This window comes from Podarcis liolepis, assembly GCF_965112155.1.
Source record: "Podarcis liolepis genome assembly, chromosome: 1".
NCBI lineage: Eukaryota > Metazoa > Chordata > Lepidosauria > Squamata > Lacertidae > Podarcis > Podarcis liolepis.
In genome coordinates, this window is record NC_139554.1 from 57,342,532 (window position 1) to 57,356,834 (window position 14,303).

Genomic DNA, 14,303 nt, shown 5'->3' on the forward strand with positions numbered 1-14,303 from the left:
GCCTTGAGTTCCAGGATGGAATAAAGATGAGATATAAACAGACAAATAGCTCGTGTCAATGCAAATAAACTTTATGCACATCCATAAATACTATGGAGGCCACAGCTTAGTAAGAAAAAAAGTTCACTAAACCTGCAATCCTAACCCCACTAACCTGGGACTAGACCCCATTAAAATCAGCAAGACTTACTTCTGAGTAGGCATCGTTAGGATTAAGCTGCAAAAATATTGTTATTTGGTGAAAATCACAGTCTAATATATGTACAAGTATGTATGTCATTGGGATAGTCATCCTCCTGGCACAATTTTCTGAATGAACCCCATTAGCATTTAGAACCCTCTAGTAGAGATGGGGAATGATTTGGCTCTTCCATCTGACTCCTTGAATCAATTGTGTTGTTTTAGCTGGTGTAAGTGACATTAGGATTTCTACCTCTTGAGGCCCTAGAGCAGTGTTTCCCAACCACTGTTCCGTGGCACACTAGTGTGCCGCGAGATGTTGCCTGGTGTGCCGCGGGAAAAATTAAAAAATTCGAAAGATTTTTTTTTTTTAAGTCAAATTTTCGATTGGGGCGCCGTCACTAGATGACCCCTGGGGTTCCCTCCCTCCCTCCCGCTCTGCGCCTCCCTCCTCCTCCTCCGGGGAGGCCCTTCCTGGCTCTCGGCCAAGGCTCGGCGGCTGCCACTCACTCACTCGCTCGCCCACCCCGTCCCTCCATCCCTGCACCCGGCCTCTCCCCCTCCGTCCCAGGCGCGGGGGCTGCCGGGATCCATAGTCCCCTCGCCCTTGGGCTCCGCGCCCACGCGGGGTGCGCAAACTACGTTTCCCAGCGTGGCCTGGCGGGCCGGGCGTTTTGTTTGAAGCACTCTTCTCCTGGCCATGGAATGAGCGCGGCGGCGGCAGCCGGGCGGGCAGGGGCTCTTCTGCGCAGACCCCGCACAGCCTGCCTGCGCCCCCGCGGAGATCGGGCGGCAGGATGGAGCCCGGGGATCCCCGCGGAGGCGGAGCGGCGGAGGCGGAGGCTGCCCCCCAGGTAGGGCTGCATCCGCGCCGGAGGGGACGCATCGGACCGCAGGGAGACCCCTTGGCGGGCGTGCAAGGCAATGCATGCGTGCAGGCGTTGCATGGAGTGCAGTGCAATGCAATGGCAACGCGGCGCCCTGCATGCATGCATGCAACTTCCACCGGAGCTCCGGACTTGGCAGGTGAGGGGGGTCCCCAGTGGGCGGCAGAGAGAGCCGGGAGGGCGAAGGGGAGCTGGGGGGGGAGCAGTGCTGCTCCCCGAGCCGAGCCCGGGGGGAAACTTCGGCGTCGTTGCGCCGGGTGTTGGAAGCGGAGGCTGGCGGGGGCCCCTCACCTGCAAAACCTGGTCGCCTCTCATATATTTCGTGCATTGCATTCATCGCCCGCTTTCTCCTCCAAGGAGCTCCCGGGGGCGCGCGTGGTTCTCCCCGTGTTATCCTCGCAACAACAGCCCTGCAAGGTGGGTCAGGCGAGTGGCCCAAGGGAGGACCCAGGGATTGTCCTGGCCAGGTGGGGTGATTTGAACCCTGCTCTCTGCCCGGTCTTCGTCCTCATTTAGCCCCCACATGTGCATAACTGTGCATGACTGAGGTTTTCCCCCCTCGTCTTGGCTATGGTGTGAGTCTGTGCTGTTAATTAATGGGGTTCTGCCTTCGTAGAAGATGAGCCAGCCCTCAAGGAGGTGATTATGTAATTTGCTAGCAATTCATGTCCCTCCCGGCGTGACGCTGCGCGCTGACGTCACGGGGCTGTAATGGTGGTGTGCCTCGAGATTTTTTTCATGAAACAAGTGTGCCTTTGCCCAAAAAAGGTTGGGAAACACTGCCCTAGAGGACTGGCTTAAACATCCAGTGTGTTGGAGCAAATGCCATGGCCCATTGTGGCTGATGTTTGGGGTGTTGTTGTTTTTGCATTACAGTACTGTTTTGAGTAGGGATGCGGGTGGTGCTGTGGGTTAAACCACTGAGCCTAGGACTTGCCGATCAGAATGTCGGTGGTTCGAATCCCCGTGATGGGGTGAGCTCCTGTTGCTCGGTCCCTGCTCCTGCCAACCTAGCAGTTCGAAAGCACATCAAAAGTGCAAGTAGATAAATAGGTACTGCTCCGGCGGGAAGGTAAATGGCATTTCCGTGTGCTGCTCTGGTTCGCCAGAAGCGGCTTAGTCATGCTAGCCACATGACCCGGAAGCTGTACGCCAGCTCTCTCAGCCAATAAAGCGATTTGAGTGCCGCAACCCCAGAGTTGGTCACGACTGGACCTAATGGTCAGGGGCCCCTTTACCGTTACCTTACTGTTTTGTGTATTGTAAACTTCACTTTAAATCACCTTTATGTTTTCTAGAAATGCAGGATATAAATACGTACAAATGATGATTCATACTATTTTGTATTATTATTTCAGAGAATTTATAAACTGCTTATTACTGGATGTACCAAAGCAATGTACAAAAACCAGTAAAATGGTATAATCAATAGTCCAAGGTCAGATAGCTTCATTATATCTGTAACTCACTGAAGCAGCTGCCATTTGCTTCTCAGATAAGCCCCCTCATTGAGGAAATGGCGTGGTGATGATCAAGACTGACATCACTGCTGCCTCCGTCACTGTCTGACACAACCCTAAACTGTGTCACTGTAGGCCGTTATGAAGCCCTGCAACAGCTTCGAGAGAAATGAAGGCAAACATGTAAAGCATGTTGCCAACCCTGTTGAAACATCTCATTAGGCGCATCATCTTTTATAGGCTTTCAGATCAATATGACTCAGATAAGAAGCTGGGATAAGAAGATGAAGGAGAGATAAGCAGCACACACAAGTTTTCAAGGTTGCACAAATGCATCTCAAGAATTTATTATTATTATTTTTAATCCACAGAGGATTTGGGAACTAGAGCATCAGCAGTATTGTTACTTGAGAGATTGAAACTATGATGAAATTTTAGGGTAGGGAATGTATCTGTTTATGCTTCTCATCTTAGCTCCCATCCTAGGGCCTGCTCATGTATGGCTATTGCTTAGTTGAGTAGATTTCCCTGTGTTTAACCAGTTTGTAAATGGCTCAATTCTTACCCAGCGCTTCTTTTCTATAAAAATAGGTGCTGGTATTCACCATGAAGTTGTTACAGTAAGTGCCACACTTTTTAACAACAACAACAACAACAAACAGAGATGTCGGTACTGCATACCTTTGAGTACCCCCTGAAAAAGAAAAGCAATGTTCTTACCATTCTTTGGTTCAACCACCTTTCTGAAGAGTTTTCCAGAATGGTTGGTCACAATCAACAGTGAGAGCAGACAGAAAATAATGCTATGGAATACCAGGGAAACATAGATTTCCAGGAAACGCTTTCATCTATATTCATGACTCACCTTAGGAAACCTGTTGAACCTTCCACCAATCCCTTTACGACACATAAAATAATTCAACTTGAGTTGACTTCATCATTGTTTTGAATGATCAAACAAGTTGCTCCTTAGATAAGGATGTAGGCAAGTTCTCATTCAGCCGCTCATGAATATTCCAAAATCTTGGTACAGATCAAAACTTGTAGCGTGTACTGCATGATTATTGCCCCACAGAAAGAATTATAGGGCTAAAGAACTCAGAAACATGTAGAATCCTGAGAAAATGTTGTGTGGGCACTGCCACAAAATGGTTGGCATGGCAGAACACACAGAGATGTACCTAGGCTCCCTTGCAGGGGCGTACAAGGGGGGCAGGGGCGGGCCCTGAGACGGGTGACAAGATGGCCCACTGCCTCTCCCCAGCTGTGTAGTGGCTGAGGTTCATACAGGTACGGATGCCGTGCACGCAGCAGCCCGTATGGGCTTTCACATGTGTGGTGTCTGTACAAGCTTGTGCACATGCACAGTCCATATGGGGCTTTCGCACATGCACGCCCCGCCCCGGGTACCAGAGAGGCTTCCTCCGCCCCTGCTCCCTTGTACCCTTGGCAAGGAGCTATATTGGCACCTCTGAAGCTGAGGGAGACTGTGGAAGCCAACAACCAAACTGGCTATGAGGCGGAAAAAATAGAGCTTCTGACTTAGGAGCAGTGCTTTTTTTCTTTTTTAAAAAGATGTTTAGGGGTTCTCTCACTCTCCTACTTGTATTGAAATACTGCCCCTCAATGAGGCCAAACTTAGATTCACAAAATGTTTAGGTGTCCCCCCAGAAAAAAAGCACTGCCTAGGAGTATGTCTCACTAAATTCAAATGAGACAGATGGGGTGAATTTTACATTTTTACTTTACTTTTTAACACACACACATGGGTGGGGAGCAGGTGGGGATAGGACACTGCCAGTTGGAAGGGGACAGTTCAGTTTTTCCAGGTGTTGCAAGCAGTGCCAGAGAGCCCAGCCAATCCTCAGTCTGTCCGTCCTCATTAGGGGCAAAGAGAAACTCAGCTTCCCCACCTCCTCTTCATGACTCCATCATTCTCGCACTTCAGTGGGACAAGTTCCCCAGAGTCTGAGAGGTGCAATGCTGGCACCTGATGCTGCCACCTCTCAGGTTACTGCAAAGATGGCCACATTGGAGACCTCCTGCTCCTACTCCTGCTTGGGGCAGGGAGCTGGCAGGAGCAATGACCCATAGGGGAGCCTTGGCTATGGCCCTGGCTTCAGGCCAGGTTGGAGATGGAGAGGCAGGGTGGATTCACACACCCCTTCCACCCATGCACACACTCACCAGTGGCACAATTTTCACATGCTTCTGGGGCTGTGCCCTTGGCAGAGGCCAACTTCGCCAATGGCAAGGTAGACCCCTGGCAACATAGCTTGTTATGAAACAGTGGCTGTGAGAATGTGAACATTCTTTAACACAGAAAGTAAACATCCACTTCAAACTTGTGAGGCTAAAAAGAAAATTAGGCAAAGGCAGGGTATGTGAGCCCCCAAACGCTAAGCCACTCCTTTGAACACACACGTTCTGCATCCACAGAACATCCATTTCACACAAAGTAAGTCCATTAATTCCCCCAAATCACCTCTAGAGAAAATTAATACTACACACACATGAAAACCCTTAGTCTTTCCCAGGCTCACTTGGGAAGACAGACAAACTAATGCCAGTGTACTGGAAGAAGCAAAAATCACCAGTGTCGAAGCAATGACTTCAACATCAACTTTGTTGGATTGGTCATGTTGTTTGGATGCCTGATTATCATCTTCCAAAGCAACTACTCTATTCCCAACTTAAGAATGGAAAGTGAAATACCAGTGGACAACAAAAGAGATTTAAAGATGCTCTCAAGGCAAATCTTTAAAAATGTGGTATAAGCACTGATAACTGGGGAACACTTGCTTGTAAGCGCTCCAGCTGAAGAACTGCCTTTACCAAAGGTGTCATGGACCTTGAAGAAACACAAACTCAGGACGAAAGGGAGAAACGTAGTAAGAGGAAGGCATGCTTGGTAAACCCTCACCATGATCAACTGCTGTCCGGAAACTTAAGTCCCCACTGTGGAAGGACATGTGGATCCAGAATTGGTCTCCACAGTCACTCACAGACTCACTGTTAAGACCTTCTTTGGGTGGTCTTAATTTTACACATATTATTAATTATTAATTAATCAAACAGCTTGCATACCACTGAAACCATAGTCTCTAAGCAGCATAGAATAATGTTACAAAAGTAACCAGAAAATCACCCAGAAAATCCACAAAACTAGTTCAGCAAAAGTAATCAACAAGAAATTTAACAAGAAATTCAAGTTTAAATCCTGGAACTGACCATTTGATATTATTTAAATAGGTAGCAGTCTTTGCGGTTAGCATTATTTACACTGGAAGTATTTGCCTAAAATGGCTCTTAACAGGTGGTGGTGACAACTATCAGCTTTATTCTCCCCATTTATGCCAGCTTTGATAAGCAATCTGTATTTCAGATCATTGTAACCTTTTCTGCCTGTAGGATATAAAGACTAAGGCTGTGTACACGATCCTGTTTACTCTGAAGTCAGTACTTTCCCACCACTGGTTTGGGAAGTGGAGTACACATGATGTTAGCCACAAGCCACATCTATGTAGTCATTCTTTATAAAATACTGCATTTTGATGCATTCTCCTCTCCCCAAAAAGCCCACAGCTTTCATCTGAACTGAAAAGAAGAAAGACCTGACTGTGTTTTAAGTTGGTAATGTATGCACAGCCTAAAGAACATGTAGCCCAAATGATTAGCCTTGAGTTAAAAATTAGTAACTCCCATATTTTATAGAAATTGACTAAACGTATGTCAAAGGACCTTGCAGAACTCATGTAAGAACAAGAAGAAAATGAGGCTGCAATAGGGGGCTATTCAATCATACATCGCTTAGAGGCCAGACTGATTATACACTGTCTGTCATGTTGGGTTTCAAAGCCAATTCATTCCCTGCTAACATTTAAGAAGTCTGCTTTGATTTTTGTAAACAGATCCCCACCTATGTAAGATGTATGTGTGTATTTTATGTATGTATAATGTTAAAGGTAAAGGTAAAGGGACCCCTGACCATTAGGTCCAGTCGTGGCCGACACTGGGGTTGCGGTGCTCATCTTGCTTTATTGGCCGAGGGAACTGGCGTACAGCTTCCTGGTCATGTGGCCAGCATGACTAACCCACTTCTGGCGAAGCAGAGCAGCGCACGGAAATGCCGTTTACCTTCCCACCAGAGTGGTACCTATTTATCTACTTGCACCTTGACGTGCTTTTGAACTGCTAGGTTGGAAGGAGCAGGGACCGAGCAAACGGGAGCTCACCCCATCATGGGGATTCGAACTGCCGACCTTCCGATCGGCAAGTCCTAGGCTCTGTGGTTTAACCCACAGCGCCACCCGTGTTATCAAATTGCACAGGCAATTGGATCTAGTTGTCTGCAATCCTATATCCACTTACCTGAAAGCAAGTTCCACTGAACTCAGTAGAGCTTACTCTGGAGAAGACACACACAAGATTTGGGAGAGGCTGGTGTGGTAACATCACAGAGCGAGCCTCTCAATAGTAGCATCGCTGATACTTATTCAAGTGGGACAGGGCAGTCGTGGGTCTAGGGTAGTGCAGACACAGCAGCAGAGCTCATCCAACACTATCAGCAGTGTGACCGCACTGCCCTAACCTCATCTCCACACTGTCTTGTCCCTGCACTGTCCTGGTAAGTGTCAGTGACCCCCCTGTTGGTAGGACAGCTTCATAGTCCCACTACACCACACCGGTTGCTCCTTGAAGGATTTCACTGCCCCGGAAATAAAGGGAAGGGGCTAGCCATGCCTTAAAAATCAATGGAAATCAAGCTCAACTAGCTTAGGGTAATTCATCCAGTCAGATGTTTATGGGATGGGTGCTCCTCATACAAGCATGTTTTGGCAGGGTCCACACAACATCGGTGTCATCAAAATAATAATAATAATAATAATAATAATAATAATAATAATAATAATAATAATAAAAAATTGTATTTACACCCCGCCCTCCCCGGCCAATACATTAAAAGCACAAAATCAAACAATTGATTAAAACACAGCTCAAATCACAGTAAAATCAAGATAAACTTAAGTACATACATTACGATTAAAAGTAACACAGATCAAGATCCAAGAAAATAGAAGAAAGAATATCGGACCATCAAAAACAACAACAAAATATAAACTGCCGGAACATCTATGGTGTCTATTGTATTCATATATAGGCATTGACCAATTTGTGCGGGTGATATGTTCTGACCCCTTGCCCACATCACCACCCCAATCTGTTCCGCCCCATCCCCCCACCTCCATTTTGTAACATTTTTGTGATGTTTTGGGGTCACCTCTGGGTTCGGGCCAATGTGCATGCACGTGGTTGCACACATATTAGACAAGCGTAAAATGGCTGTTGCTTGTATGCAATAAAACAAAACCCATCCACTGTCAATGTGTCCTCCCCCCCACTTGCCTCTTATCACCTTCAGAGTATCGGAACATTTTTCAAGCAAGTGATCTGCCAGACTTTCTGATGCCAAGTCACAGTAAGAAAGCTGTAACTTCTATGTTAGCTTTCAGTCTGTCACTTTGAGATAGGCTTTCCTTCCCCCTGAATATTCAAACAAGCTGTAAATTTGCCCACATTAGAATATCTATGGGCTGATTAGTATGTGAAGCGGCTTTTTTACCTGCAGCACAGTTTTTTGAGTTCTACTTGTTCAAGCATCTGCGCATGGACATATGTTTCTGTATATTGTTGCTAGATCAGACCATAAATGGTTGCTTGCAGCATGAACTTTTAATGGAAAGATCTCATGAATGAACTGAACAAGCATTAATACATATTGCAATGTGCCGACTATAATTAAGCATTTGGTCTTTCAGTCCCCTGAATGTGTTAGAAACCTGCTGCCATTTCTGGTTTTACTGTTGTTTCACCACTACATCTTCCAGCCCGTATAATATATATCATTGCCTCCTTGGAGCCACTTAGATGACTTGCAGAGATAAAAAGTAATAGTGGGTCATAAACTGAGAAAATAACAGATGAGACCGATTCACTGACTTGGACCATCAGGTTGAGTTAGTTGAAAACTGAGCTGCATTTTTAATAAGCGTAGAAACTTGCTAAAATAGGGTAGTAATTTATTTATTTCTCTAGTTAAAACTATTAAAATACATAGTTTAGTTTAAACCCCGACAAATTACTCTGGCTAAGCAACAATAGGCATATTTGCAGCTGGTTAAGCTCTATTGAATCCTAGCAATTTCAGTGACAGACTGAAGCATATGCACTAAACAAATCTAAAGGTAAAGGGACCCCTGACTCTGGGGTCGTGGCCGACTCTGGGGTTGCGGCGCTCATCTTGCTTTATTGGCCAAGGGAGCTGGCGTACAGCTTCCAGGTCCTGTGGCTAGCATGACTAAGCCGCTTCTGGCAAACCAGAGCAGTGCACAGAAACGCTGTTTACCTTCCCGCCGGAGTGGTACCTATTTATCTACTTGCACTTTGACATGCTTTCGAACTGCTAGGTTGGCAAGAGCAGGGACCGAGCAACGGGAGCTCACCCCATCACGGGGATTCAAACCGCCGACCTTCTGATCAGCAAGTCCTAGGCTCTGTGGTTTAACCCACAGCACCACCCGCGTGCATAAACAAATCTAAGAAGAGTTCTAATGAATGAGGCTAGCAGCCCATCTAGTCCAGCATCCTGTTCTCACAGCGGCCAGCCTGATGCCTGATGCCCCAAAAGTAGGACCTAAGTGAAATAGCACTCTCTACATGTGTGATTTACAGTAATAATAATAATTTATTATTTATACCCCGCCCATCTGGCCAGGCCTCCCCAAACACTCTGGAAGGCTTCCAACAAAATATTAAAATATAGTAATGCATCAAACATTAAAAGCTTCCCTAAGCAGGGCTGCCTTCAGATGTCTTCTAACAGTCTGGTAGTTGTTCTCTTTGACATCTGGTGGGACGGCATTCCACAGGGCGGGTGCTACTACCAAGAAGGCCCTCTGCCTGGTTCCCTGTAACTTGGTTTCTCACAGTGAGGGAACCACCAGAAGACCCTCAGCGCTAGACCTCAGTGTCCGGATAGAACGATGGGGGTGAAGACGCTCCTTCAGATATACTGGACCAAGGCCGTTTAGGGCTTTAAAGGTCAGCACCAACACTTTGAATTGTGCTCGGAAACGTACTGGAAGCCAATGTAGGTCTTTCAAAACCAGTGTTATGTGGTCTTGGCGGCCACTCCCAGTCACCAGTCTAGCTGCCGCATTCTGGATTAGTTGTAATTTCCGGGTCACCTTCAAAGGTAGCCCCACATAGAGTGCATTGCAGTAGTCCAAGCAGGAGATAACCAGAGCATGCACCACTCTGGCAAGGCAGTCAGCGGGTAGATAGAGTCTCAGCCTGCGTACCTGACGGAGCTGGTAAACAGCTGCCCTGGACACAGAATTGACCTGCACCTCCATGGACAGCTGTGAGTCCAAAATGACTCCCAGGCTGCGCACCTGGTCCTTCAGGGGCACAGTTACCCCATTCAGGACCAGGGAGTCCTCCATACCCGCCCGCCTCCTGTCCCCCAAAAACAGTACTTCTGTCTTGTCAGGATTCAACCTCAATCTGTTAGCCGCCATCCATCCTCCAACCACCTCCAGACATTCACACAGACCTTCACCACCTGATTTGACTGGTCCTGATTTGAAAGAGAGGTAGAGCTGGGTATCATCCGCATATTGATGGACACCCAGCCCAAACCAACTGATGCTCTCTCCTGGTATTCAGGTATTCAGAGGCTTACTGGCTCTGACAGTGGAGGTAGAACATAGTCATTGTGATTGGAAGCCATGAATGGCCTCATCCACCATGAATCTGTCAAACCCTCTTTCAAAGCCACCAAGTTGTAGGAGCAAATTCCACAGTTTTACTGTGTGAATGAGTACTTTCTTTTGTCTTTCCCTAGTCTTCCAGTATTCAGCTTCATTCATACAATTTACAATATCTGTGCAATATTTGCACAATTTATAATACATACAATTTGGAGGCCATTGCACATTTATTTTATTTTATTCTTTATTTTCTTACATCTAACCTTTCTTCCGTTATGAAACCCAAGGCAAGTGTACACATGGCATCCAAGCACTGGCTTGACTCAGGTCTGCTTAGATTCAGCACCCATGGTAGCCTCACACACCTTTATACCATACCTTGGGACATCAGCAACGTGATTCATTAATGAAAAGTTAGCATTTCAACCTGTAGCATACATTGCTTATGGCCACATGGAATATTATGCAGTATAACATAAAAGAGAATCATGCGCAAAAAAAACCTCAAACACTTCCCACCAGCACAAGAATTTCTGCTTATGCAACAAGACTTTCCTCCCTCTCCTTCCACCACACATACTCCTCACCCGCCCAAACCCTGCTCCAGAAGGTTGGGGGAACCCCTAGAATAGAATTAGGGGGTGCAATGAAAAAGGAAGGTGGGGAAAGTCTCAATGTTCAAATGGAAATCTTTGCACTGAGGGTACGGTACTTAACACTGCAATCTGTTGGTTTCAAGTGTGAAATGTGGTATCTTTAGAACAGGTATTCTTTTTTCACATGAATACTTTGGAGCAGAATAAACATGGCCATAATGTGAACTTCTACCAGTTTACCAAACGGCTGCCTCTGACTTGATGACACTTCTTTCCCCTGAGATTCTCAGTTGTTGTTGCATTCTGAATTTTGCTCAGAGGGGAGCACAGAATGGAAAGATCCATCGCTAGGTTTAGAATTAGGGAGTAAAGCAAGTGCAATTTGAAACCCCCTCCATTTCAGTCCCAACTGTGGCATGCCAGACATCCAACTCATGAATTCTTGGGAATCTTTTTTCAGATTTGTGTGGTATGTTCAAACACAGGCAAGATCAGCGATAGGGGCAGGGTTAAAAGGGGAAATTGGGGAGGTGAATGTGGCAGTTAGAGAGGACAGACTCCCTTGACTGCCTTGCAAATAGGATCAAGGAAAAATGAAAAGGAACTCAAGAACAGGCCCCAACAAAGACAATAGCAATGTTTCCCTGGGGCATTACAGAAAGTGTGCATATATACCACTCCCCTGTTTCTTTGTTTTTACACTGTCAATCAATTAAAGTGTTTCAATTGATTGATCCCCTACTTTTTTATCTGATCCATTAATTAATTCCATAGAATCTATCTACAAATGATTCTATGAATCATAGAAACATAGCTGTAGAGTTGGAAAGTACCCTCAGGGTCATCTACTCCAACCCCTTGCAAGGCAGGAATCACAGCTGAAGAATCCCTGACAGATGGCCATCCAACCTCTGTTTAAAAAGCTCCAAGGATGGCAAGAACATCACCTTCCAAGGTAGTTCTTTCCACTGTTGGAAGTCCTTCCTAATGTTTAGTCATTTAAATATATTTACATATTTTAGCCCCCCCCCCAATTATCAAGACAAACATGGCAACTTAGAATTTCATAAGCACAACCTACCCCACTTTGTTGGGAAGAAATGCCATTTTTCCTTTGATTTCCTATTACAGTGTTACCTTGGGTTACATACGCTTCAAGTTACAGATGCTTCAGGTTACAGACTCCGCTAACCCAGAAATATTACCTCGGGTTAAGAACTTTTCTTCAGGATGAGAACAGAAATCATGCAGTGACGGTGCAGCGGCAGCAGGAGGCCCCATTAGCTAAAGTGGTGCTTCAGGTTAAGAACAGTTTCAGGTTAAGAACAGACCTCCAGAACAAATTAAGTTCTTAACCTGAAGTACCACTGTACACCTATTATAAGAACCAAACTACTGTCTGGGGGATACCCATCAGTGACTGTCCACAAATGGAAGGGAACCCTTGAGAAGAACCCTTCAGAGAGGCAATCCTCCTCTCCCCTGCAGTTTCCTGTGCTCTCTCTAAATCTGCTCCAGAAGCTCCCTCAAATCCCTGGAACATATTTAGAGGGCTCTGCAGGGCTCTGCAGGGAGGGGGATTGCTGAAAATTGCATTCCCCCCCCCCACACACACACATAACAAAGAAGAGAAATGATTTAATTAATGGTCCTGGAGTTGTAATCAGACCTGCTTCTCTGACTGAATTATACCTTTTTTAAAGTCAGCATCCATGCTGTATTTATATAGTGGGTTATCTGGAAAATCGGCTGTCACATAGATATTTAGATACACAGGCATAATAAATTTGTCCTACTAGCAGTAGAATAATATCTTCCTAAGGGCTATATGGCTCTATTAAATTGATGAAAAAGTCATCCAGGCTGATTAGGAATAGGAAGATTCTATTGCACATGATTTACATTCAATTTTGGACAGGTTTTCAAATATTTTGCAGAATGTGTGTAAATCACAAGTTTGCAAAGGAGGCACCATCTGGTACTTGGGATTTCCAGTTCCAAGAAAATGTCTATGTTAGGAACTGTTTCTGGTTTCTTCCTTTCTTCTTTCTCATTTCCTCCAAAACAGAAGCAAGTTCTGGCAAATGAAAGCTTGCAGAAGTGCTTGAATTAGAAGCAGGGCTTTGTGCTAAAGGTAAACTGCATTATACAATGGCATCATGTGGAACTGCTCATCTATTTTGAAAAGTTTTTTTTATATATCCAACCTCAAAACAAATTAACCAAAACATATACACTGCAGGATGAAGCAACTCACTTCAGGCAACACCTTAAGCCTGAAGCAAATGGCTACATTTTACAGCAAAGCTAGGTCGTCATTGACAGTAGCCTCACCCCAGGCCACTTACACAGCAGTGTCACCTTTTGCAATCATTGGTTCCTTCAAGGTATCAGGGTTTCCAAGTGTGGCAATCTCTCCTCAGAGCTCTCTTGAGCTCATCAGAGTCTGGTGGTCTCCTCTGAGCTGAGGGAAGGAGAGAGGCTCCATTGTCCACAAAAGCGTCACAGGACAGATGACGGACTGGATCCATTTCCTCCTTGGAGCTGCTGGAGGAGCTTACCTGTGGGAGTCCTGGTTCTGGGGCATAACTGGCCCTGAGTTAGCTCCTTTTTTCACCTGCAGTATAGATTTTACATGACCATTTACAGTCTACAGAATTTACTCTGTCAGTCAACTACAAAACATTTCAATTATGAAAATCAATTGAGACGTTTTTTGGTATATTTTTATTTATTTTCAAGAATAATAATAGGGGTAGGCAAACTAAGGCCCGGGGACCGGATCTGGTCCTATCGCCTTCTAAATCCAGCCTGCGGACAGTCCAGGAGTCAGCGTGTTTTTACATGAGTAGTGGGACATAGCAATTCATTCATTCCCCCCTCCTGCCAAAAAGTATAGTCCAGTCCACCACATGGTCTGAGGGACGGTGGACTGGCCCATGGCTGAAAAAAGGTTGCTGACCACTGGTACAGAGGGGGGGGAATGACTTTGACAGTACAGATATTTGTCATTTTAAATTCAGTAACAGTTATATTTGAGACCTTTTAATAATGAATATTTTACAGCAAAAAGGGGGTGGGGACAGCTGTGGGGAATACTCTACATCTTTTCAATGTCTTAAAGTTTTGTTGGCCTAACTAATAAAGTTTTACTTTGCAACTCATTTTTTTCTGTTCCTTCACTGTCACTGTAGTCTGGTGTTTAACAGACTAGTTACTAAATTAAAACTTCAAAGAAACTTTGCTTTCTTTTTCAAATAACACCTCTTATTCCTAACACCTAGTCACCCAGAAAGTTACCTAGAAAATCACGTATTTTACATTGTTTTGACTCCTCACCTCTGGGGAAATTCTCACAAACAACCCAGCCCACAATTTGGGAAGCGTTTCCCCCTGTTCTTCTATGTT

General features: G+C 45.5%; 1 long non-coding RNA gene across 1 annotated transcript in view; it reads right to left on the minus strand.

Moving 5' to 3' along the window:
• Window positions 1-14,303, minus strand: part of LOC310689226 — a 96,517-nt gene that overhangs the window by 24,853 nt on the left and 57,361 nt on the right. The window lies entirely within an intron of this gene.